Genomic DNA, 26,314 nt, shown 5'->3' with positions numbered 1-26,314 from the left:
GATTGGCTTGACCCAATGTAGGTAGTTTGATGTAGATGATCATCAAAGGGGAAGATTTTCAAATTGAGAGTTGATATTTCACATATTGGAACCTTTTCCATTGACTTCAAAGGGGAAGAAATTTAGTGAAAACCAAAAGAACCAGAGGAGAAGATAAATCAGAAGAACCTAATGGGGGAGAGATATAAAAGAGGATCACTAACAATAATTATTAAGATTACTTTTTGATTTATATTTTTTTATCTTATAGTTCCATAAATACCAAAGGAAAAGATTATTAGAAATAGAGGTTTGGTGGACATTTTTTCTGGTTATGTGTTCTATTGATGACACATTTTTTCATTTATGACAAAATATGTTTATGTGTTCATGATAAATAGAGATTATGTATATCGCAAGGTGATAATTAGCACAATAAATTTGACATGTAATAGGTTATCTCAAGCTTAGAATTGTGTACAAGGATGATTAGAGATATCATATCAATGGTTACTATATCTTATGTTGAGTTTTGGATAAGTTAGAGTTCATTTGGTGAACATTGGTAGTAGACTAGTGTATAGGAAATAATATTAGAGACAATTGGTAGCATATTTGTTGTATCTTATGGGCAAGATGAAATTAATATCAATGGTTTTAGATCATGGTAGAAAACATCTTCATGAAAGAAAGGCTTGAGGATTATTTTGGAAAGGTCATTGTTGTGAATTATGTAGTGTGTTTTATTGGAAGCCAACTAGGTTAAGGAAATTTATTGGTTATCATTGTAAAATGTAATAATGATATTTTAACATATGAGAACCTCAATGTAATATTTTTAACAATGTTTATGAAGGTTTTTGTTCCTTACCATTATCCTATGTAAATAAATTTACATTGAAGAATCTTTAATAAGTTGACCTGATAAATTGTGTTAGAGTAAAGGGTTAATTTTAAATTTTATTTATTTAATTACCTTTACTCCCTATTTAAGATTTCCCTTTATGCACATGCATTCCCATTTAATAATTAATTATTAATTATTAAATGTCATTTACCTATTAGGGTTTGCCTTTTAGGTTTTACGATCTCCTTCTATAAGGATTGATCAATTGTAAATTTTATTCATTTCTTAACTCTAATAATATATTCTTTCATATTTCAAGAGCCAAACCCTTTCCCTCTCTTTGTCTTTTATTCTCTATGACAGGTTCTTGCATATAGGTGTTCTTCAGGTTTTGTGGATTTGTATTGCTCAAATCCTTCATGGTATCATAGTCAGATCTATTGTAGCTTGTTCGAATTTGGAACAAAGCAGGAACAATGGTTTGTTGGATTGAAACTACCTATTTTAAAGTATTTTTTGTGAAAATAGGGGGTTCTCTAAAAATTAGAGCTCTTTGAGTCTAAACGGACATCACAATTGGATTTAGAGGACATCAGAACCCCTAATTTCATATAAAATTTGTAGATTTTGGATATTGGGAAAATCTGAGGCCAAAACATTTTTTCCTACTAGGGTTGTACAACCCTCAACATGCATTTCAAAAATATCACATTACTAAAAACACATGTGGTGTAAAAAAAACACTGCAACACACACCTACCACCATTGTGGGTGAAGTAGCCACCACATTGTCACATGTGCTCCCATCCACAACCATCACACCACCAAAGCTTGACCACCATTTTCTCCTTGGCACCAACAATTATCGCTAAACCAAGCCACTACCTCTATCAACTGAGCCACCAACTCACCACCTCCCAATCTCTATTGCCTAGCCTGTCTAGTCTATGGTCACATGGGGGGCCAAGGGCTTCCTCTTTAGGCCCAATTTCATTTTTTTGGAGGTTTTCAAGATTTAACTTACTTACTAGAGGCCTTATCAGTTTTTGGCTCCAACTTGAGCATACGATATCATTTTTTGAAAAATAAAATATCGTGGGCAAGCTAATTCCAAAAATTGAGATGATGGTGAAGGTATTTTTTCATTTTTTTCTAGTTTTGTACTGATTCATTTTCTTGAAGTTAGATGATGCTTTCTATCTTCTAAAGGTCATATCTTGCTATCAAAAATATATTCTCAAGTACTATCTAAACTCCCTTTTATTTTCATCATTATTTTTCAAAGGTCCATGTGATTCTCAAAATGAATTTTTCTTTTCTTTTCTTGTATATTTTTTACAAAAAAATCCAATACCTTCTAAAATAATGGCCAAGACCTCTTCTTTCTAGAACTTTTGACCCTTCATAACTATTGTCACACATGGAAGTCCTTGATGACAAAGGTTCTTCAATCAAAAAGGGTTGTGGTCTTATTTTAGACATAGTGCATCCAATTTTATAGAGGCCTTTTAAGGTCTTGTAGCATAGGAACAAGATGGATGAGGTAATGGGGTTGATTTCCTCACAGGTATGTAATAGTCTATAGTTTCATCTTAATAGGTGAAATATCTCTCTAGCTATGTGGACCAAGCTTGACGGCTTGTTTGGTACATTGAATGAGTTCAAGGCACTTCAAATTGAGGTAGATTTTACCTCTCTTGTACCAAATTCTTTTCCTTTCATTGAGGACTTCTTGATGAAGTTCAAACAACATAGATCTTTATGTAGGGTCATGGTAAAACCAAGACTAGCACTGAGTGCATTTACCTGTTACATTCTAAGCTTCGTGGAAACTTTCAAATTTTTGCTTCTACCTTCCATTCCACCATGGATTCTTTGGGTACTAGACTTACCATGCCATCCTTTTGTGATTGTTTGACTCGAGAGAAATCCAAGCTCTCTTAGTTTGATTCTCTCACAAGCTTACAAACTTATGCATTGGTAGCTTAGACATCTTCTAGAAAGAAGGAGAAGAAATAGAAGTCACATCCTACAAAGTCTCAAATTTATTCTAGCCCTCACATCTCATAAATATCACCTCCTCCTAAGGGGGATAAACCAAAGCCAAATAGACCAAAGTGTTCTTATTGTAATAGTCCCAATCATGATGAGTTGCATTTCTATGAAAAGAAGTTAGATGGCTATGCCAAATAGGTTTCAAATTTGACAACTCTCCTTCAGAAGAGACACATTAATATTCCTTCTACTACTCATGGATCTTCTTCTTCATCATCATTTCAGTCAAATTGTAAACAAGTAGTAAAGGGTCATACACTATGTTCAACTACTAATTCACATTCTCTTAGATGTTTACTAGATTTAGGTGCTTCACACAATATGGTATCTTCTCAGGATTTGTTCTCATCTTTTGAGGCTTCTCCTACTCCACACATTTTTATGGGGAATGTAACATTGTTATGATTATCTATGGAAAAGGTTCTATTGACATTGATGATGGTACATTTCATGATGTACTATATATTCCATCTTTTTCCTCTAACCTTCTCTCTATTTAACAGATTATACATAGTGGGACAAAGAAGACAATTAAGTTTGTACAAGATTCAGTGCACATCAGAGATAGTGAGACAAAAAATATTTTTTCTACATGGATTGTTGATCATTCTTCCCACTTATACTCTTTCTCTCATTTTGGTCCACCATCTTCGCTATCAGAGACTCAGTCTCCTTCTTCAAGAGAAATTACTAAGGTGAAATTGGGTCACTTAAACTTATGTGTCGATCCTAAGACTAGTGTTGTGACTACTACACCTCCCCCTCCTATTCAAATTCCATCTATTGCATAATATTAGTCTTTAGCATTGCCTACCATTGTAGATTAAGTCATCGACCACCTAGTGTAGTTGTTGAGGATATATTAGAGGACACATTAGAGAAAAGAGTTAATTTAATTTAATTTACTAAATTTCCTTTACTCCCTTCTTAAAATTTCCCTTTATGCACATTCATTCCCATTAAATAATTCAATATTAATTATCAAACTTTATTTACCTCTTATGGTTTCCCTTTTAGGTTTTACAATCTCCTTCTATAATGATTGATTAATTGTAAATTTTATTCATTCCTTCTATATGATAATATATTCTTTCATATTTTTAGAGCCAAACTCTTACCTTCTCTTTTTCTTTTCTTCTCTATGATAGGTTCTTGCTTGCAAGTGTTCTTCAAGTTTTATCAATTTGTATTACTCAGATCCTTCAAATTATTTGTGAGGGTATGGAGAAAATTTATTTTCCTTGTTGGAAGTTTTCATGGGTAACATGTATCTATTCTTTTACTATGAATGATAATGGTATTTCTATGGCGGAGTATCCTAGCATTTCTAGAGACATGATTCAGAGCATATGCGTTGCATTCAAGACAATATTTATCATTGAACATATACCTTATTTTGTGAAGAATACTAAAGTTATAGAGGAAGAAACATATTCAGTGGAATTTATGGTCAATTAGTTTGGTTATGTATGGGTAGGAACATATCTAGTCATGTCTAAGATACTACAATTAAGAATGCATAAATAGATCTAAAGATATGACAATGTTATGAAATGTTTTCTAAAGGTATCTTTAGAGGAGTTTCTAGAAAGTGGTTACTAGTAAATTGATTATATCTTTTAACAAATACATGTAATTTGGTTAAGACATCTTAGGGGAAGTTCAAAGACACGTTGAAGATGTTATAAATTATATATGAAAAAAAAGATGTTCATTTTATGAGGTTTGGTGAAGACTGATCAAAATATGTTTCATGTAAGTTGACTATTGCAAATATCTTTGAAGAAAGAGTATAATTGTAATGTAACATGTACTAAAACATCTTAATATTGTAAACTAGCCATAAATATCCCACTGGAAGTGTTACAATAATTTTTTGATGACACATTCCTCTACGGATTGTTGGCCATTAGAGAAGCTAACGTCTAGAAGAAAGTGTTGAATATGTATGCCTATGTTTTGGGTCAACATATTAATTATTAGAAAAGTAAGCTTTACTTCTTCAATACCGACTTGTCCTTGCAATAAAGAAAATACCAAGGAAATGAATTTCCAAGTGGCTACTCTCCCACATAATTACCTTGTTCTTCCTCTTAGTGTTTGTGGTTGAAAGAATGTAGAGGAAGTTGGCTAGGGGAAAAGGTAAGGTTCTAAGATATGCTGGGAAATTGTAATTGATTACCACCTCTCTCTAGGGAATCCCTATTTACTTTTTTGTCCTTATTTAAAATATCTAGCTGTGTGAAAGACACCCTAAACAAATCAAAGAAAATTTATATGGTCAAGAATGGAGGATAAGTCGATTGGTCAGGCCATAGTAATGGTTCCCACTTTTCATCATGAACAAATTGGATGAAAAGTGGGCATGAAAATTATTAAAGGCTTCATTCAAAGCCTAGGTTGACACAAAGCCTCTGCATACCTTCATGTGAAGCCAGGTGGCTTCTAAATTCGTATGAAGCCTATATGGCCCACTAACTCATATGGACTTCACTTGAAGCCCTCAACGATTCATACAAAGCCTTTAGGGATTCACTTGAAGAATTTAAGACTTTCTTTTATTGCACAGCCCAAGGAGCTTCGCTCAAAACCCCTATGAAATTGACGGGCAACTAGCTTAGTGAATTTGAGGCCCTTTAGGAAAATTCCTAAAAATAGCTTCATGCGAAGCATCTAAAAAAGGAAATTTCAAGAACCATTCAAAATTTCTATCAAATTTTTCCCTTCTAAGGGCTCAAACAAGGGCCAAATAGGTCCACATTCAAAAACTAAATATAGAAAAATATTCTCTACTCAATAAGCTTTCGAATGAGTATATTTTTATCATATATTGCATTTAATGTGATGTTTTATTTTTAGTTTATATAGGACTTTTTGCTATCTCATAAATCTTTGTTTAAATCTTTAGCAAAAATAGTAAATTAGAGAATAAAAAATAATTTTAAAAATATGATCATCAAAGCTATGTAAGTTAGCTTTCTAGAAAATCAAGGAAAATTCTATTTCAATAAATACAAATCAAATTATATTGATAAAAGCAAGCCTATGTCTATATTATCATTAGTGTCACTTTGCCAATAAACTAAAATGAAACAAAACCAAAAAAACTTGCTAGATATTGATGTTACTATTCTAACCTTCAAAGAATTTTTTAATTATCATATTTTCGAAAAAAATCGTTGATCAAAACACTCATCACTCTTTGAGAATGTCAATTTTCATGTAAAGCACTTCTCAAAGGAGATGGAAAAATGGACTCCAATCAAAAATTTTAAACATAATTAAAGATATTGTTAGAAACTAGATAGAAAATGCTACATATCACTAGTTTGCATCATCATCAAATTCTTTATGGTTTTTTAGTAGTATGCATTTGAAAATGATTTTTTTTTGAGAAATATCTATTTTAGTGTCAAATTGGGCCAAAAAAATGGGAACCATTACCATGGCCTTACCCCATTGAAATTAAGTATTGTAAGCTGGGAGAAATTTTTTAGACCTAAGTCCCAAGGGGGGTTGAATCTAAGAAGAATAGGGGACTTGAATAAGGATATCAGGATGAAGATTGGGTGGTGATTGGCCTAGGACTTGACTATTTGGTTTAGAATAATGTGAATGCAATATCTTGGAGTGAGGCCTTTCAATCAAGCCTTTTGTATGGAGGGTTTTCATAGTGGTTCACAGATATGGAAAAACATTGTTAAAACTAGAAAACACTTAAGGGAGGGATTTGGATGGAAAATTAGTGATGGGAATTTGGTGATATTTGTGGAAGAAAAATGGATTGGTGATTCCCCTTTGAAGTTTAGAAAGTTTTCCTCTCTAAAGGAGCAAGGGATAAATGCTAATGTTTTTGAGGTGGCCAATTATATTGAAAATAAGGAGTGGAAGGTTTTTAACACAAGGAACCTCAATTTGATAGATAAAGTTGTGTATGAGGAGTTGGTGTCCCTTATGATGGAAACCTAGATTCCCTCCTCCCTAGACAGAGACAAATTCATATGGGATAAGAATTGAAGTGGGGAATTGAGTGTTTAATCAAATAATAATAGAATAATTGGAGAGGTTGGAGCCCTAGAGTGGAGGATCGTCTGGAAGTTTCACCTGCTTCCCAAAATTAATTTTATATGGTGGTTTGTTATGCATGACAGTATCCTCACAATTGACAATCTCAAAAGGTGTGACTTCCAAATGGGAAACTAGTGTATTCTGTGTTGTAGGGAGGATGAGACTATCACCCACATGTTGATTCATTGTGCTTATTCTACTCAAATTTGGAAAGAATTATTTAATCAGTCGGGAATCTTCTTGATGTTTATTAGGGATGGCCATCAATTCATCTTAGGATGGAAGAGTCCCTCTAGGCACCACCTTATTAAATTGATCTAGAAAAATATCTACCCCTATGTTTGCTGGAACATATGGAAGGAGATGAATAATCATATATTTAGAGAGAAATTATTTCCTCCTTACATTGTTTCCTAAATAGTATTGATGGGCTTAATAAAGGAGGGTTCTTTATTAAAGAAGTGGATACTTGGTTCTCACCCCTCCACCCCCACCCTCTCTCTCTCTCTCTCTCTCTCTCTCTCTCTCTCTCTCTCTCTCACACACACACACACACACACACACACACACACACACACCTAGATAGGTTTTGGGAAAAGATATGGGATATTGCACAATTAGTGGGATAGAGGAGTAATTAGGAATGAATAGGCTGTTTACATCAAGGGTTATTTAGGGAATTGCAAGAAAGTCTCGAGTAATGAAGTGAAAGAACTTTCTCTTGTATGGGGTCTTGAGATTTCCCAAAATAGCTGAATTAAAATGTTGATAATTAAGGGAGACTCCTTATTAGTTTTTCAGGCCATTAAAGACATGAATTAGATGAGTTGGCATGTCATGTCAATCATAAGGGATTCATAAACTCTTTTGAATAGATTTAAAGAATTTAAAATTCAGCATGTATATAGGGAGGGAAATCAAGTGGTAGAAAGTTTGGTGGGCTATAGACTTAGAATCATCAATCATCAAGTTTTGGAATGTGAGTATGATCTACCAGCAATGATTTGATCACTTCCCAAAAATGAATCCTTTTCAAGAAATAGTGAGAATATTAATTGAAGGAGTCATTGTCATCCTCATCATAATAACATTCTTTTTAATGGCTTATGTAGTGATGGGAAATCTTAATTCAACTTCCTTTTTACTTAAGGACTTGGAGGGCCTTGTTAATTTAGTTGGAGTTAAGTGGGTTTTAAATATTAGAATTATGACACTCCATGTGAAGTGTACATCCATGACCAAAGCAAAATTTGGGGAAATTTTTTATAGTCCCAAAGTATTTGGACTTTACTATTGTTGATGGTTGATTTTAAGGGAAGGCTACATATGGGTGATGATCTAGAGACAATAGAATAAATGTGATTTCAATGAATTATATGGGAATCACAAGTGTATTCAAAATATTATAGGGCTTCAGTGCTGCAGTTTGAACTTTCAAGTGAGGAAAAGCTTGGCTATGGTATTGTTATAGTTCGTGGGTGGTATGGCTTTGGAGCTGAAATAAGGAGAGGAGGATCTAGTTATCGATCTTAGTGAGGAAGAAGCCATGGATAATATCAATGCCATAATCAAGCCACCAAGAATTGAAGAGAATGTTAAGAATGATAAAGTAGCATAGACATATTTAAAGGAAGTTGGGCTAATATCTTTTATGGAGAGTATTGAAGACCATTGAGAGAAGGTGACATGGAAGCTTGTGGACTCTTCGATGAACCATTGGGTTAGGTTTGATGGGATCTCCTTTGAAGTTATAGAATATTTTATCACTAATTCTATGGATCTAGCTATGGAAGGAAACCATTGGAAGAAGCAACCTAGGGTTGCAGATGAGATGAGTCTGCATAATTTTTTCGATCTAATGAAGCTCCTATCTATTTGCATGGGGGATTTTCTCATGAAAAGATTCTTGAATTGTGGGACATAGTCTATTATAATATCATGAGGTATATAACTATGGTGGATAGAGTTAAGGAATTTTACTATTATCACTGCCCTATCCTTATTCACTTTAGAAGTAGGGAATGTATCTCTTTTCCTTACTTGTTACTATAGTCTATTGAGTATTCTGTATGGAATATTTGTAAGAAGGAGCTGAAGGAAAAATCTATTTTGTTTACCACCAGCCACTTATTTTCTTCATGTTTAAATTCCACAAAGGTCTTCACCTACAAAATTTGATCCTGAACCCTTCCCTATTAAAAATCATTAAGATTGCTCAAATGTTTTCCCCCTCTACTAAAACCTAGATTGATAGGGAGCCTTCAGTTGTTGCTAAAAAGATAAAAATTGAAAAAGTTGATGTCCTAGATGTTGAAAGTATTGATGTTATAACTAGGAAGGCTAGTAGTAGGTCAAGAAAGAGACTGAGAGAAAATATACCCTTGGTAAGGAAACACCTGACAACTCTAAGTCCATTAAAAATTTGGGAAAGAAAATTGGCCCTAAACCTAAAACAAAATCCATTAGGAGAAATTATGGAGAATATGAGGAGAAAGAGATTAGTGGTGAAGGGAAGGATGAGGAGGTTATGGAAGGGGAATAGGACAACCTAGTTACCCTCTTAGTTGTTTGATACATTTAAAACTGATGCCAACACTCTAGAGTCTAAGAAGTAAGGAGTTATGGAGAACAGGGCATGATCACGTTACATGTTAAAATGATTAATTTGAGTGGAAAGACTTGGCATGGGGGGGACTAAGGAAGGTGTTATTCAAAAGGATGAGAATATTAGGAGAGTGACATCTAGAAGGAGGTGGGTACCACATGGAAAAGTGACAAATTCCAATGGAGCCCAAATATAGCTAGGTTGGAGGAGATCATCACTAGTTTGATTAAGAAGAATGAGCTTCTAGAGGAAAAAATTGATCTAGTGTTTCTAAATTTTCTATCAAGGTTATGTATTTGGCTAATACTACTCTTCATGTGTTGTAGGTGAGAAAGGAGGACCCAACTAAGGATAAATACATGTAAACAACTTGTTCACTCTATGGATTTCTAGCAAATGTCTGGTTGCACCTGTTACTAGAGAACCTGAGGAACCAAAGAAAGGCAAGATATCTCCTATTTCTATGCTATTTTTTGACTTATTTTTTGTCATGTTATTTTTTGTTTAGCTCAGGGGGCTTTCTATGTTGATACTTTATGGACTTGTGTAATGCCCAATGAGAATTTTTAGGCTAGTCTTATGTATAATGATGAAAATAGTGTAGTTATTAGTAGTAGTAAATTTCAAAACATCTTAGTTTGGGGTTTTTTTATATTAATGAATGAGGTTGGTTAATATGTTGATAGTGAATTTTGGTTTATTTTTAGCTTTTCTTTTTCTTCTGGGTCAACCCCCATTTTTGTTTCTTTTTAATATCAAAAACATCTTAATGTTGTCATATATTATTACTGCAAATTGAAAAAGCCTCATGGTTGACTTAATAATTTTTTAAGGAATTAGCCATGAGAATAAAGGAGATTGATGTTGAGGATCTGCTATGAACTTTGAAGGAATTATATTGGAAAAGGAGTTATTGTTTAGTCAGTTAAAATATCTTGGATATGCTCATCGCAAATATTTTCTAGTGAAGGTTTCTTTTGAGGTTTTTTGGATAGTGGTTTCAATTGTCCTCAAGTCTCAACTCTTAACAAGGTTGGCATGACTCCTAATAGAGTTGGAATCTCCTAACATATATTCAAAGTCTCTTAATAGGGACTTATATGTATGCTCCTAAAAGAGTCCATCCTTTCACAAGGAACTTTATATTAGTACATCATATTGTGGACATCACTCCCACTGAGGTTTTCCCTCTAATAAAGGATTTCCCTAGTTAACATATTTGGTGTTATTGTGTATGGTTGTGTTTCTATGGTTTTTGTATCTATTGTTTGCATGTTTCTAAATTAATAGAGATATTGAGAGTTATTGTAATTATATAACTAATTCACCCCCTCTCCCCAGTTAACTTGGTTGATTTTGCTTTCTTACAATTGTTATTAGAGCATTAAGTGATTGAAAGAAACATTTGAAAGGTTAAGGATATCTATGAATTTTTATTTTAGGAAGGAAATTCCAAAATTTGATGCAATCAATTATGACACCTAGAAGGAAAAGATGAAGATCCTCACTTTTTATGCATGGCTCTGGAATATTGGCTAATTATATTGAATGATCTAAGGAGGTGATAAAAGAGCATAAGCTTGATTCTTATGAACAAGATGGAAAGGATCCATTCATGCATAATATGCTTGCTACAGAAGCATTGTTGTCAGCTCTTCCTTAAACAAAATATGAAGAGGTACAATCTTTAAGACTTGTACATTAAATTTGGATTGGTTTATAGGAAATATTTGAAAGTGATGAATATGCTAAGAAGAATAGATTACAAGTTGGATATGTATGTTTCAAGATGCTAAAATGCAAGAAGATGAAACTATAAGTGACTATTTTGGTAGAATATTAAAGATTATTCTATGGAATCATAAGTTGCAATATATCTAAGATAGAAGAAGTGATTTTGTGGAAAATTATGAAGACTTTGACACATGCTTATCATCAAAGATTACAAATGATTGAAAATTTGTTCCCTATACACCTAACTTTACAAAGAAAACTCTTCTTGCAAGATTGTAGTGGTCTAAATTATAGTTGAAATGGAATAAATAACTACCTAGAATAGAAAAAATAAATTGGTGAATAGAGGTACATACCTATATTCATGAGAAGTGTGAGTACAAGTGGAGATCAAGCTAGTAGAAACCAAGAAAAGGAAGTAGAAGATAAGAAGAATGAAGTGGGACTTGGTCTACTTAATAAGAAAGAACCCAAAGGTTAAAAAATTCTTGTTTATTGGACATGTAAAGAACTTGGTAATTATTAGTCTAAATGTCCTAAAATAGAAAAGGAGTTTAAACCTAGTAAGCCCTACAAATCAAGAATACCTAAGAATTGATTCTATGTTGATGAGGATGATGATGTTGATTTTAAGACAGTAAGTTTCCTAGATGATAGTGATAATGAGGATAATGGAATTAGATTTTTTTCTATTAAGGAAGAAATCCATGAAAAAGAATTAAAGGAAAAAATTAAAGAAGAAAAAGAATTAGTATCACAAATTTAAAGGGAAAAAGTTTGATTAGATTATAGATAGTAGTTGTTCCCATCATATGAGTAGAGATATGAATAAGTGTTTTGAATTCAATAGTTATGATGGAGGAATAGTTAGAGTTAGAAATAATGCAACATGTCACATAAAAGGAAAAGGATCTATTATAGTTTATGGAAAGCCTAACATAGATAATGTTTACTTTGTCAATGGTTTGAAACATAATCTTTTGAGTGTTGGACAACTTGTTGTCAAGCGATATCAATAGCAGTTTACCAAAAATACTTGCATTATCAAGGATAAGAATGGTACATTAATATGTACTAGTACAAGGACAAGAAGTAATGTACTTCAATTGAACCCTACTGAAATGACATGTCTAGGTGCTAAAGTAGATGACAATTTTCTATGGCATAAGATATTTTGTCATATAAAATTTGATTACATTCTCAAAGTTAATACTACATTTTCAATTAGATATTTTCCTAAAATTTTGAAACCTACTAACATGATTTTCAAAGGATGTGTGATGGAAAAATAGAAGAAAAGTTCATTTCCAAGCAAGGCATCTACTACTTTAGCAAAGTTGGACATTGTACATACATATCTGAGTGACCATGTAAGAACAAGAGCTTTTTATGGTGAAAGGTATTTTATGCTTCTTATTGATGATTTGAATAAAATGATGTAGGTTGCATTTCTTATAGATATTCTAAAATTTTTGAGATCTGATAAGGGAGGATAATTTATTTTAAATGAGTACATGTATGTATGTATGTATGTATGTATGTATGTATGTATGTATGTATGTACATATGCATATATATGTATATCTATGTAAATTCATTATATATTTATATGTATATATGTGTGTGTATGTATATATGTATATGTATATGTATATGTATATATGTATATCTATGTATATATGTGTGTATACATGTATATGTGTGTGTGTGTGTGTGTATATGTATGTGTATATATGTATAAATATGTATCTATGTGTATATATGTACATTACACAAAATAATAGAGTATATGTTGCTGATGAGAATAAGGCTATTCTCTTGTTAGCTTCTTCACAAAATAGCTATGATATTTTTGTGACATGTCTTATCCCCATTTTTAAAATAGAATTTTAATAATAATTAGATAATACAATATTGTTAAATAAATAATGATAATAAATTCATATTAAAACTAATACTAAAATATAAAAATAGGAAATTATTATTATTTAATCTATATTATTATTTAATCTATATTATTAATTAAATAATATTTAGTATGATATTTTAAATAACTAAAAATAATAAAATTCCAATAAGTAAATGAAGAAATAAAATTGAATACAAGAGACAATGTTGTAAAAAGTATGGTAACTTTCTACATAGAATTTAATAGCGAATAATAATAAATATAAATAAATAAGTAAATAAATAATATAACATAGAATAATATAAACTAACTAAATTTAATGAAAAGTCAAGATATGTTTAAACAAATAGACATGACTCCTTAAAATTAAGATATAAAAGGGAGGAGAGTTTGTTTTAGAGTGGGGGAGAAAAGAAGAGGAGAATATAGGAGTTCAAAAATGAAAAATAGAAGAGGAAAGTAATATGAAGAAAATAAGGAAGTGACTTTTTGAAAAGTTATTAATTATATTAAAAGGATGTGAACCTTTGAAAGGGTTATAATTATGAATAGTTGTGACTCTTTGAAAATATTGTGACTATAAAGTATTGAGACTTTTCCAAGGGATTTTAGTTACATATGAAGTTTTGTGACTTTTAAAAATGATTATATAACTATGAAGTGTTGTAACTTTTCAAAAGGATTATAACTATGAAGTGTTATGACTTTTCAAAAGATTTGTATTTTGAAAGGTTGTGCCTCTTCGAAAAAAAGAAGGTAAGAAAGGTATGTTTATGAAATATATTTATTTAATTATGTTTATGAATTTATTTATATTGGTGAATCATTCTTTTGGATAATATTATGTTACCTCATGGGGTTAACACCATGGATATTAATGAGAATCAAAATATGGAACATATGAGATATTGAGATCTCCATCATCCCTCGTGGATGAGAATCAATATGGACTCGAAGCATGGAACGTGTGAGATATTAAGATCTCCATTGTCTGCCATGGCCGAGAATCAATGTGCCAAAATATTCTAATGATGTCAACATATGCATATGTGATTATCCTTGGATAGAGGATTCTCGTCCAAGAAGAATCTTAAGGGGTGCACTTCCGAGAAAACAGTGAGGTAGCTATGAGCCAGGAAGCTCAATTTGGACATGTCCTTAAGATTAGGGTTAAATTAGAGGGTAAAATAATATAGTTAGTTTTATTATTGTTGTTATTCTAAACATTATTTTGAAGTTACTAGTTGTCCCAAACTAACCCTAATAGTGGGGACATTACATGACAATAGTGAGCACTTTATTTTTGGTAGTAGCTACTCTTCTTAGAATGGATATGAGGAGAAATAATCAACAATATTCATCTAAAAAATCTTTAACTATGGTAAATACCAAGAATAGTGAAGCCAACATATCTTATAATAAAAATGATGGTGTCCTGATACTATCAACAAGTGAGACTACTTCAACTTCTTGGTTAATGGACTTCAATGCTTCATTCCATTCATCCCCATGTACAAAATACATCACAAGCTATCAAGAATGTAATTTTGGAGAGGTATATTTCATAGATAATAAAATGTTTGATTAGAAAAAGGGAATAGATTTCAATGAAATCTTCTCACCCATGTCAAGATGACTACACTCTCTGGAATTTTTGGTTTAGTCAATGTTCATAACCTTGAACTCGAATAAATGGGTGTTAAAAATGCCTTCCTTCATGGTGACTTAAATAAGGAAACTTAAATGATGCAATCCAATGAATGTATTAAACATGGATAGAAAAATCTATTTTGCAAATAGTGGAAAAGCCTATGTGGACTCAAGCAACTACCGAGGTGGTGGTACCTAATGTTTGATAGCTTCATGACTAAATATAACTTTGTTTATTATGAATATGATCCATGGGTCTACTACATGAGGTTACGCAATTGGTTGTTTTCTTCTTCTTTTATTTTAAGTTGATGTTGTACTTGTAACTGATCCTTCTACGAAGTTGATTTCTGCATTCAAAGAAAACTTGTAACAAAAATTTTCAATGAAGGACTTAAATTCATTGAGATGAATACTTGGTATGATAGTTATCCATGATACACACAAGAGGAATATCAAGGTATCTTTAAAATATAATATGTTCTCATGGTTTTGGAATGATTTTTCATGGAGAATGCCAAATCAGTCAATACTCATCTTTCTGATCAACATAATTTACGATTAGCCATGTATATGAAGACACAAGAGGAGAAAAATTATATGAAAAGTATTCCATATTATTCAGCAGTGAGTACCCTTATTTATGTGCTGGTATGCACTCATCTAGATATTACCCAAGTAGTGAGAGTAGTGAGGAGATCAAAGAAAATAAAATTGGGATGTAGTTAAATGGATATTGAGGCATCTTAAGTGTACATTTGAATTTTTATTTTATTTTGGTGGCAAGGAAAAATCATTAGGAGGATACAACTATTCTAATATGGACAATAGAAGATCCACTACTACTTACATGTATTTACATTTTCTAGAGCAACAATTAGTTTGGTGTCAAAGTTGCAATAAGTAGTCTCACTTTCATCTATCAAGGTTGTGTATATTGCTCTCACCAAAGCGGAAAAATAAATGATTTGGTTGCAACTTTTTTTTGGTGATCTTGATTGTCCTCAACAAGGTTATTTTTTATTTTTTATAGTAAAAGTGTCATTGATTTTGCAAATAATGCAGTCTTTCATAGCCAAAATAAGCATATTGAAGTTCATTTTGATTTCATCCGAAGTACCCTTGAGGAAGGAAAACTTCAAGTCATGAATAGTAACACCAAAGATAATCTAGTTGATTCATTTAAAAATTTTATTCCATGAGAGAATTTTTATTTTTTTGATATTCTCTTGACCCTATAAAGAAATAACAATAAAGGAATTAGCCTTGGGTCTCTCACATTACAACAGTTGGACTTCATGTTGGAATTTATTAGGTTTATGTGAACCCTCAGAACTTCATGATTTATTATTACATTTTATTATATTATGAGTCTAGAGAGAGAGAGAGAGGTGTTTATAACTATGATGTAAAGATAGAAGTTAAAACTTAAATAAGTATTCCCCTTCCCAGTGTGGAGGTAGGACAAAAATTGTCAAACCACAATGAACATGTGTTGCATGCTTCTTTTTTCTTGGTTTCTTTGATTTTTTTCATCTTCACACTTTCAAAGTATCTTCACAATTATGTAAGGGACTTTGAATATTATTATTTTTGTTAGTACTTAATCTTAGACATTAGTAAGGTGTGAAACACACTAATGGTAGCCAAAACCTATAATTCTTGACACCTTTCAGACCAAATTATGCAAAGGCCCTTAGCAAATTCTATATATTTTTACTAATTTTTGTTTTAAATCAAGCAAAATTAATGGAGACAATTGTAGATCATCCTTTGAAGGAGATTCATGAAAGTGCAACACATAGGATTGATCTTGAAGCTATAAAAAAATAAATATATTATTCTAAATCATCGAATCAAACAAAAGAAAATGTTTCCAAAAAATAATTATACCCATTTTGAAACCCTAATTCAAGGTGGGTGAAAGAGGAGTACAAAGTAGTGAGCCGAAAGGATGAATCTAGTATCTAGTCATTCATTTTAAGCTACATCACCATTTAACATATATTATTAATGTTCAAATTCTCAAATCACATTCCAAGTTCTCAAGTTTTTCGTGGGATGAATAATTGATTAAATCTTGGAACAATATTAAAATTCCCTCACTTGGATTAGCTAAACCCAAGGTTAATAGGAAGAAAATTGTTGGCACCCTCCACATTTCCCATTTGTGAAATTTAATTTTATGGCACTTTATTTGGCAATCCAAGAATTTTAGGTGTTGGTTTTGTTATCAATATGACAAGCAATTTATTGTTGGAGTCTTTAATTCCTTTACCTTATTGCTAAAGCTATGGCTTTGCTACCTGGTCTAAAAGTTGTTCTTCATAAAGGCTTTAAATATTTTATTATTGAAGATGACTCCATGATTATTACTCAAGACACCATTTCCATATTTTTCCATAATAGAAGGTTGCATTATGTTGTTCCACAAGCCTTGTTTATGTTGGATTGACTTCAAGACTTATGTATTTCACTTTTATATTTGTCATACGTATTGAGAGAGAGTAATTTTTTGGCTGATGAATTCACCAACTAGGCATGCCATGGGTATAGTCTCTCTCCTCACTCCTCTCTCTAGATTCACCAAATTTGATGGAGTTTTATAACATTTCAAATGTGAAAAAATGAATAGTGTAATGAGTTTAAATGTTGGCAAGATGATGTTTTTCAAAAATGTTGATGGTTGTAGTTCTTGTAACTTCTAGTAGTTTTTTTCATTGTTTCTAATACTTTTTCTTCACAAACATTAATGGCTACTCTTCCATTTTTTCCATTTTATTTTAAAAAACAATAGATGAGTTAGATCTAGAATGGAATATGACACAGATAACCAAATCCATGTGAAACTTGAGACTTTTTCTATTGGAATGTAATTTCCCCTCAAATGAAATGTAAAGGCGTAATAGAGGATTCTAGAAATTGTTGGATAGGGTTAGGTTCTAGAAGTCATTTATGTGTAAATAGCACTAGAAAAGTCTATTTCTCTTATGTCAGTTAATTTAGATTTTTTTTTAACCATTCAATAACCTCTATAAAAGAAGCACAATGCAATGTTTTTTTGATCAAGGCAATAAAATCATTATATAATTTCTATGAGTGCCTATACTGTGTATTTTGTATTTAATTATCATTGTCAATCCAATCCACCCACCCCTATCATTTTCAACATAAGAAGAAGTTAGGTTGCAGGCATCCGCCTTCCATTTGAAGACACATTTCCAGTGTTTCGTTGCTACTTTGGGAAGCCTATCTGCCAACTAATAACAACATATACTTAATGCAAGAAAAATATGGATGTATATATTATTATTTATTGCCCGTTTTACAATCTATATTATTATTTATGATATTACTAGTTAGTATTCTAACAAGAGTTTCTATACATAGTGCTCGTATGATTTATATAGTCATGACATCTTTATGATTTAAATTGATTGAACAATTAAATGTTTATAATCTCAATATTTCATATACAAGATATTCCACATTTGTTAGAGACCTATATTTGGTTCTACTTGTATGCCTTATTCAATGACCCTTGTATACTATATTAGATTTTATTTATTATATTTTTAGATTTGATAGTGCCTTATGAATTTCAGGATGCATCCTTTTGATATCACCTGAGACGAATGGAGGCAATACCCCATCCATGCAGCAGAAAATTAACCTGCAAAGCTTCTCCGTAATCTTCTCCTTCTGACCCCTACATCCTTGGATAAGCTTCATGACAATATTAAATACTAAAAGTTAGATATATGGTTGTTCAAAGGTTTGTGGAGATATATTAATATTTGGTTGTTACTTTTATAGATTCAGTTCAGTTGATTATCAGTAAGCAATTAATTAGAAATAATGGTCGGAGCCAAGAACTCGGGTCTTAATACAGTAATGTTAATGCACATTAGTTTTAGGTGACCAAAAACAAACGGCTATTACACATAATTAGAGTTTGTAAAGGAATTTGTAGCCAGTATTATAGTAGATTCTCAATATTTTACACCAAGTTTGTAGCTGATAGATTTTTAAGTTTCGTAGAAACGAAAAAAGAAAATGTTCAAATGATTATCTGCAAACAATTAATTGGAAATCATGGTAAGGAAATCTATGACAGCCAATAACTCCGGTCTTAAACGACACCGTTATTAATGCACTACATTGTTAGGTGAACCAAAACACACGACTATACTATTTAAAGGAATGGACGTTGTCACAGTTTGTATAGAATTTGTGAAGTTTGTAGCTAATTCTAGAAGAGATACTTAGAGTTTTAAACCAACTTTGGAGCTGATAAATTTGAAATTAATGATTTTGTTGTTTGTAAACCAAAGCCCAAAAACATGTTGAAGCTTTTCTTACTTGCAGCTATAAGTGCAGGAATGGGATACTTAGCCGGATGTATGAAGAAGGAGGGTGAGACAACGATCTCTTGCCATGAAGAAAAGAGTGAAGATGTTTTAAACACATCTTCCAATTCAGATTATATGGAGGAAGGCCAACAAGCTAAGGTCAACAGAATGGTTGAACTCATCTGTTTTTTTGGATACTCTTTCATTTTTTTTCTTTCATATCTCATGCTATATTTTCTTTTATACTTGATGCACATTTTAATTTAAGTATCAAATCTGGTAATTTATTTTTCTCTTGGTCTAATATTTTGAAGTCCCCTCCGGTATCCATTATTTGTCTTAATGGTTTGTCATCTGCTTCTAAAGAGAAACAGAAAGAGGAAAGAATTGCAGAACTTGAGATGAAACTGAAGTCAATGGAGGCAAAGTTGTGTGCTAAGGAAATAGAGCTCCAACAATGGAAGGGTCGATGTCTCACTGAGCATTCATTTGGGTCCACGTCAGGCACTAGCAATAACGCTTATCCTGCTTTTAAATATTTTCATATTATTATTTCTATGCTTCACGTTTAGGATGATCACTCCATGTGTTTATCTGATTATATGAATGTTCAAAATGGACTATGATTTGTAGGTGAAGACTTCCCTCCTTTTGAGACAATCAAAAGAAATTCTTCTAAGTCGTCAGTCAGTTCGCCACTAGACAATCCATGGTGCTCTTGGGAATCGAGTGCACAAGAACAACTGGATTTCTATAATGCGATGATGAACAAACATAAGAGCAATAGTAAATGAGTAGGAAGTGAACAATTTGTGATGGATTCAAGGCTTATTGTAAACTTTTAAAGTGTTTTAATTCAATTATTATTCCTTCTAACACTAGACAATGGAATAAGGGCGCAATCTTATTACCTTAGGTAGATAATTTCAGTTATAGTTAAATTAGTAAAGATGTCTTCAATAAATATATCTATGAAATAAATATTTCTTATAATTTTTTAAAATATTTTATATAATGTTTATTTAAAAATATTTTAAAATATAATCTTTACAATAAATATTAAAATTTTGACATATATATATAAATGATTTTCAAACTTTATCTAATATTAATTAAATTAATAATTTTTTTAACTATAAATATTTAATAGCTTAAAAATATTCATCTTCTTTCTGTTATTTATTTTAATACATAATGTTATCTATTTATTTAAATAAATATTATAATTATATAATTATAATTATTCTTTGAACAATTATGTGTCTTTAGGAAAGATTCCTAGTTAATATTTTGAAAATAGAAACAATTATTAATTATCAACTGAATAATTATTTTCTATCTTAAGATATATGATATTGAATAATAATTGAATAGATCCATTCATGTAAGATAGCAAATTTTTAAGAAATCTTAAAATTTTTAATTTATCCTTTTCTTTATTAAAATTATTTTTATTTTTCCACTATGCATCCATACATGAGAGTTCATTTTAAGAAACTACATAACAATCTAATAGTCAAAATTATTAATAAATGTTATATTTTCTTTGGAAAAGATAAAAGGCCATTTAACAATTTTTAGAATGACAAAATGACCACACTCTTGCCATAAGCATAAAATGCACACTATTACAAAGTAGTGTTCATTAATCATTTTCTCTAAAACGATAGAAAGCTTGCATTCATATCATAAAGGGAAAAATCCTAGGAATTTCTATTATTAACCATAAATAATTAGTTTTAATGTAACAATAATTAGTGGGAAATAATAAATAAAATAAACATTTTATTTTTTAAGTTTATGTCATAGGGTTTAGCAACTTTAGTCAATAACTAGATTTTGGAAAGTGGTTGAACAACACATTTCTATTTCTCCTAACCTACAAGAAACATGGAAACTTTAACATGGCTTATGACACATCCTTTTTCTAGGGCTCCTAATACTACCATGACATCCTTCTTGGTATCTCTAGTTTAGGAGGTCTGTAATGTTGTTTCTCAATATGTGGCCATCTATGCTCCTTTTATCCCCCAAGCCAAGGTGGTACACCCCTTAATAAATTTGTAGATGGTCTCTCTAGGTGGCTTAGCATTAAAAACCTCACATCAAGAAGCTTTTAATGAGGTAGTGGTGCAACTCAACCTTAATAAACAACATGTTTGTTTTCTACATTCGGACTTGTGATGGAAGTGGTTACTGTCTCCTAGGAAAAAGAATATTCTATTGGCATATGACTTTTTCTTTGTCTCCTCATAATCTAAGTCAAATTGGGGAGACTCAATTAAAACTATAAGACCAACTTTGACTTTTGAGGTTCTTGTGAATTCCTCCTCCTAATGGTCTAAAATCCCAAGTGTTGGATACTGAGGATAAAGTGGATTGGAATTTGGTAGAAGGGAAAGACCAAAAAAAACTAGATGTGGACAACAAAAATGAGAAGGAATTAAATAAAGAATGTAGGGAAAAATAAATTGAAAAGTAGTGAGTTGGAAATAAAGAATAATGGATGGGAGTTAAAATTTTGGAAAGGAAAAATAGTAAGGGACCCATAAGTGGGTGAGAATTTTGATCCATAGGTGTAGGTTGGGTTTTAGGGTTGTTAATTTATTTATTTATTTAAATGATGTGTATGTCATGGAATTTAAGAGGATTAAACAACCCAAACAAACAATATATGTTTAAGTGTTTTATCCAATCTGACTGATCAAGAATCAGAAAGCTCTCAACAAAATGGCAATAACACAAATAGAGGGTATTTTGACTTCTGAATTCATTTGTCACTAGATCAATCCCCTATTGCTGTTTTCACAATGTTGAAGACTCCAAAAAAGAGAGGTAGAAAGCCAAAATTTTCAAAGACGTTATTGGAAGTGGATGTTGGCATTCAATCCACTCTTGATGATAAGTTTTCATTAGTCAAAAGATTGACAAGGAGAACGAGAGGTTCTCCTTTTCAGCAATGAAAATAATTACATGGAATGTCAAAGGTATCAATTCCTTTGACAAAAGAGGTAGGATCAAGAAGTTGCTAGATTTTACAAAAGGAGATATTATTCTTCTTCAAGAAACTAAATTATCAGAGCAAGTTTTTGACAAGACATTGGCTAAATGGACTAATTGGCTTTCAGTTCATGCAGAGGGGCATGGGGCCCCTAGGGGTTTAGCAATTTTATGTAATGCTAAAAGTATTCATGGTAGTCTTATTGGGCAAGATTCCGATTGGCAATTGCTGAAAGTTGAACACTTTGATTTGAAATTCCTTATCTTCAACATATATGGTCCCACGTCTACAAATGATAAGAGGAACCTTTGGGCTATACTGACGAATCTTATTCAGCAAGAAAGAGAAATAAATTTTATATTGGGTGGGGATTTCAATGCATTACTATCAATGTCTAAAAAGAAAGGGGGAATTTGTCCGCCCATTAGAACTATCACAGATTTTTATTCATTTGTAGAAGATAATAACTTAAGTGAAATTTTTCCTGACAATGGATTATACACATGGACTAATCGACGTATTGGTTTTTTAGAAATTGTTGAGAGACTGGATAGGTTCTTTTTTTCATAATCATGGAAGCTATTGAGTTATAGTTTTAAATCTGTAATCTTACCTTTTGTTGCATCAGATCATTTTCCAGTCCAGTTATTGATATCAAAAAATAATATATCGCAATGTCTTAATCGGGCTAGCTCTTTTAAGTTTGACCGCATGTGGTTCAAGCATCCTAATTTTATTATGCTTTTAAAACATTGGTGGATTAATACTCCAACCTTTAGGGACCAAAAGATGCTTCAATTGTCTAAAAAGCTTTGTTACATGAAAGCAATGATCAAGAAGTGGAATGCAAAGGTTTTTAAAAATGTGTTCAAGCAAAAAGAAGATGTCTCAAAAAAACTTGAGAAGGTAAATTCAATCATCATTCAAAAAGGTCTTAGTCTGGATTTATATCATGAGCAAAAATCCTTGAAAGAAGAATGGGAGGAGCTTTGCAATAGGGAGGAGATTTATTGGAGACAAAAGTCTCATGAACTATGTTTAAGAGATGGTGATAAGAACACAAAATTTTTTCATGAAACTACTAGAGTTAAAAGGGCAGTTAACACTATTTTTTCAATTAAGCACTCAACATCTGGTCATCTTTATAGAAGATGACAATGGTATTAAGGAGGAAGGTGTTCGCTTTTTTTCAAATCTCTTGCCTCCCCCTCATTTGGATCTTATTGATGACAATCTGATTAATGATTTTATTAGTTGTATTCCCCCTCTTGTTATAGCAAATCATAATAGGATGTTGCTTGCCCCTTTCACATTGGAAGAAATTAAAAAGGTGGTATCTTCATTCCCGCTTGACAAAGCCCCAAGCCCTGATGGATTTACAACTCTTTTTTTAATCAAAAATGCTGCGATTTTATTGGTTCTAATTTTTTAGCAGTGGTTGAAGAGTCAAGAAGGAATGTCAAGATGATCAAGAGTTTCAATTCAACTAATATTGCTATTATTCTGAAAGTTCAGCAACCAACTTCTTTTTATGACTTTAGGCCTATCTCTTTATGCAACATGATTTATAAATTGATTACTAAAGCTATATACATGATTTTTCCAAAATTTATTCCTCGTATCATTTCTTTAGATCAAGGTGGTTTTGTGCTAGGAAGAGAAACATGGGAAGGTGTTGTTGTTGCACATAAGACTCTTCATTCTATTAATTCTCATAAGTTGTCTAGTTTTGTAATCAAGCTTGACATGATGAAGGCTTATGATAGGGTAAGATGGTCATTCCTCTTAAAAGTTATTTCCAAATTTGGTTTTTTAGATAAGTGGTGTAGATGGATCAAAAATTATATTTCTGGTGCCTGGTTTTCAGTCATTATTAATGGAGAGTCAATTGGTTTTTTCCCCTCTTCTCAAGGGATTTGTCAGGGTGATCCACTATCTCTAGTTTTATTTATTCTTATGGCTGATGCTTTCAGCATATTCATTAATAGATCTTCATAATTGGACTTATGGCAAGGAATTTTGATTCCTCGTACATCTATTACAATTACCCATTCCCTATTTGTTGATGATACTCTTCTTTTTGGTACATCAAATGTAAAGGAAGCTAATCATATTAAATATGCCTTGGATCTATATTCAAAAGTTTCTGGTCAAAGAATCAATGCCAAAAAATCCAAAATTTTCATTTTCAACACTAATGATGCAATAGCTCAGAGGATTTCTTCAACTTTGGGTTTCCCGCTGGATCACCTCCCATCTGTTTATCTTGGAATTACTTTTTTATGGGAGCAAACAAGACAACTTTTTGGCTTCCTATCATTGATAGAATTAGGGCTAGGATCTCTACTTGGAAAGCTAGATGGTTATCTTTGTCAGGCCGTATTTTGTTAGTTAAAGTTGTCCTAACAGCTATACCAAACTATTACTTGTCAATTCTCAATGCTCCCTGTTCTACAATTTTGCAAATTCAAAAGATTATCAGAGACTTTATATGGAAAGGAAATTTTTCAGATGAAAAGAAGCTTCCTCTTGTTTCTTTGCTTGAAATGTCTCATGATAAGGCATCCGGGAGTGTGGGGTTGCAGGATATTGCTACTAGAAATAAGGCTTTTGGGGGCAAGCTTGTGTGTCAAATGTATACAAAATCTCATGCAAAATGGTGTTCAATCATGCAAGGAAAATACTTAGATTCTCCAAGTCCTTCCATAATTTTTACTGTGTCTAATCCTCCTTTAGGTTTAGCCATATGGAATTTTACGATCTCTTCAAAGGATATTATTTGTAATTATGTTACTTGGGAAATTCACAGTGGAGAGAAAGTAAATTTTTGGGAAGACTCATGGAATGGATTTCCCCCTCTATGCAGACAAGAAAAGTTGGATAAAGCACGTCGAGTCCTAAAAGTTGAGTGGGGCTCCTATTTTTGGGACTATGTTTTAGCTATTGAAATTCATTCAAGAAGGGTTCTCTAGAAAGAACCTCCACCACATCTTCTTAGTCAGCCAAGTCTCCTTTCCTTGAGGGACTCTCTTACTCAAAGAATTGTTTTTCTTTCTAATAGGGAAGATATAGTTATATGGGCCCTGGCTAAAGGTGGTGATTATTCAATCAAGGAAGGTTATTATGGTCTTTGACAAGCATATAATTCAATCAAGAAGTGTAGAGCTTTTTCCTTTTGTTGGAACTCCACTGTGTTGCCTAAGGCTAGATGTTTTTCTTTGCTAGCCCTTATAAAAAGAATACTCACCAGTGAATGGTTGTCCAAGCTAGGTATTGCTGAATCTTTTATTTGTAAATTATGCAACAAGGAGCTAGAATCTACAGTTCATCTTCTTCTCCAGTGTCCCTTTGCTTATGAGTGTTGGGTTTTTGTGTTGAACAAGCTTCAAATGTCTTTACCTTTGCCAAACAGTCTTTGGGACCTATTTCAATCTTCGCCAGTTGTATTCTCAAGATCTCTATTTGTTAGTATTTGGAAGTGCATCCTAGCTACTGTGGTGTGGGCTATCATGTGGGAACATAACAATGAAAAATCATTTTTTGCAATGAAAAATCAAACCTAGAATCTGTTCTAGATGGGATTGAGAATGCAATTTCAAAAAGAGTAAATGCAAATATGTTCAATTGTATGAATAATATTTTAGTTTCTACTTGGGATTATCTTCTTCTAAAACTCTGGAAACAAATTAAGTTACCTCCAGGTTTCGCTACGAACTAGAATCTAATCATCAATCTGATCGGCTTCATGTAAAATGGTCTCCCCCCTCTAGAAATTTTCTAAAGTTAAATTTTGATGGTTTCTCTCATGGGAACCCTGGTAAGTCAGGATTGGGTGCTTGTATTAGAAATTGGCAAGGTGAAGTAGTTGCAATCAAAGCAGATGTTTTAATAGTTGGTACTAGCAACCTTGCAGAAGTTGAAGCCCTATTGGCAGGTCTAATTTTGGCAAAGAGATGTAATGTTTCCACCATGCATATTGAAGGTGATTCTCATGTAATTATAAACTCTTGTCAATCATGATGTTCTCATACTTGGAAACTAGCCTATATCCTTCAACAATGCTAGGATTTAATTGATTCTTTTCAAGCTACTTGTTTCTCTCAATACTCTGAGG

Source organism: Cupressus sempervirens, chromosome 7 (assembly GCF_028749045.1).
Source record: "Cupressus sempervirens isolate cs-2001-9-10 chromosome 7, ASM2874904v1, whole genome shotgun sequence".
Lineage (NCBI taxonomy): Eukaryota > Viridiplantae > Streptophyta > Pinopsida > Cupressales > Cupressaceae > Cupressus > Cupressus sempervirens.
The sequence above is the reverse complement of the archived record's forward strand: the minus strand, read 5'-3'. Positions refer to the sequence as shown.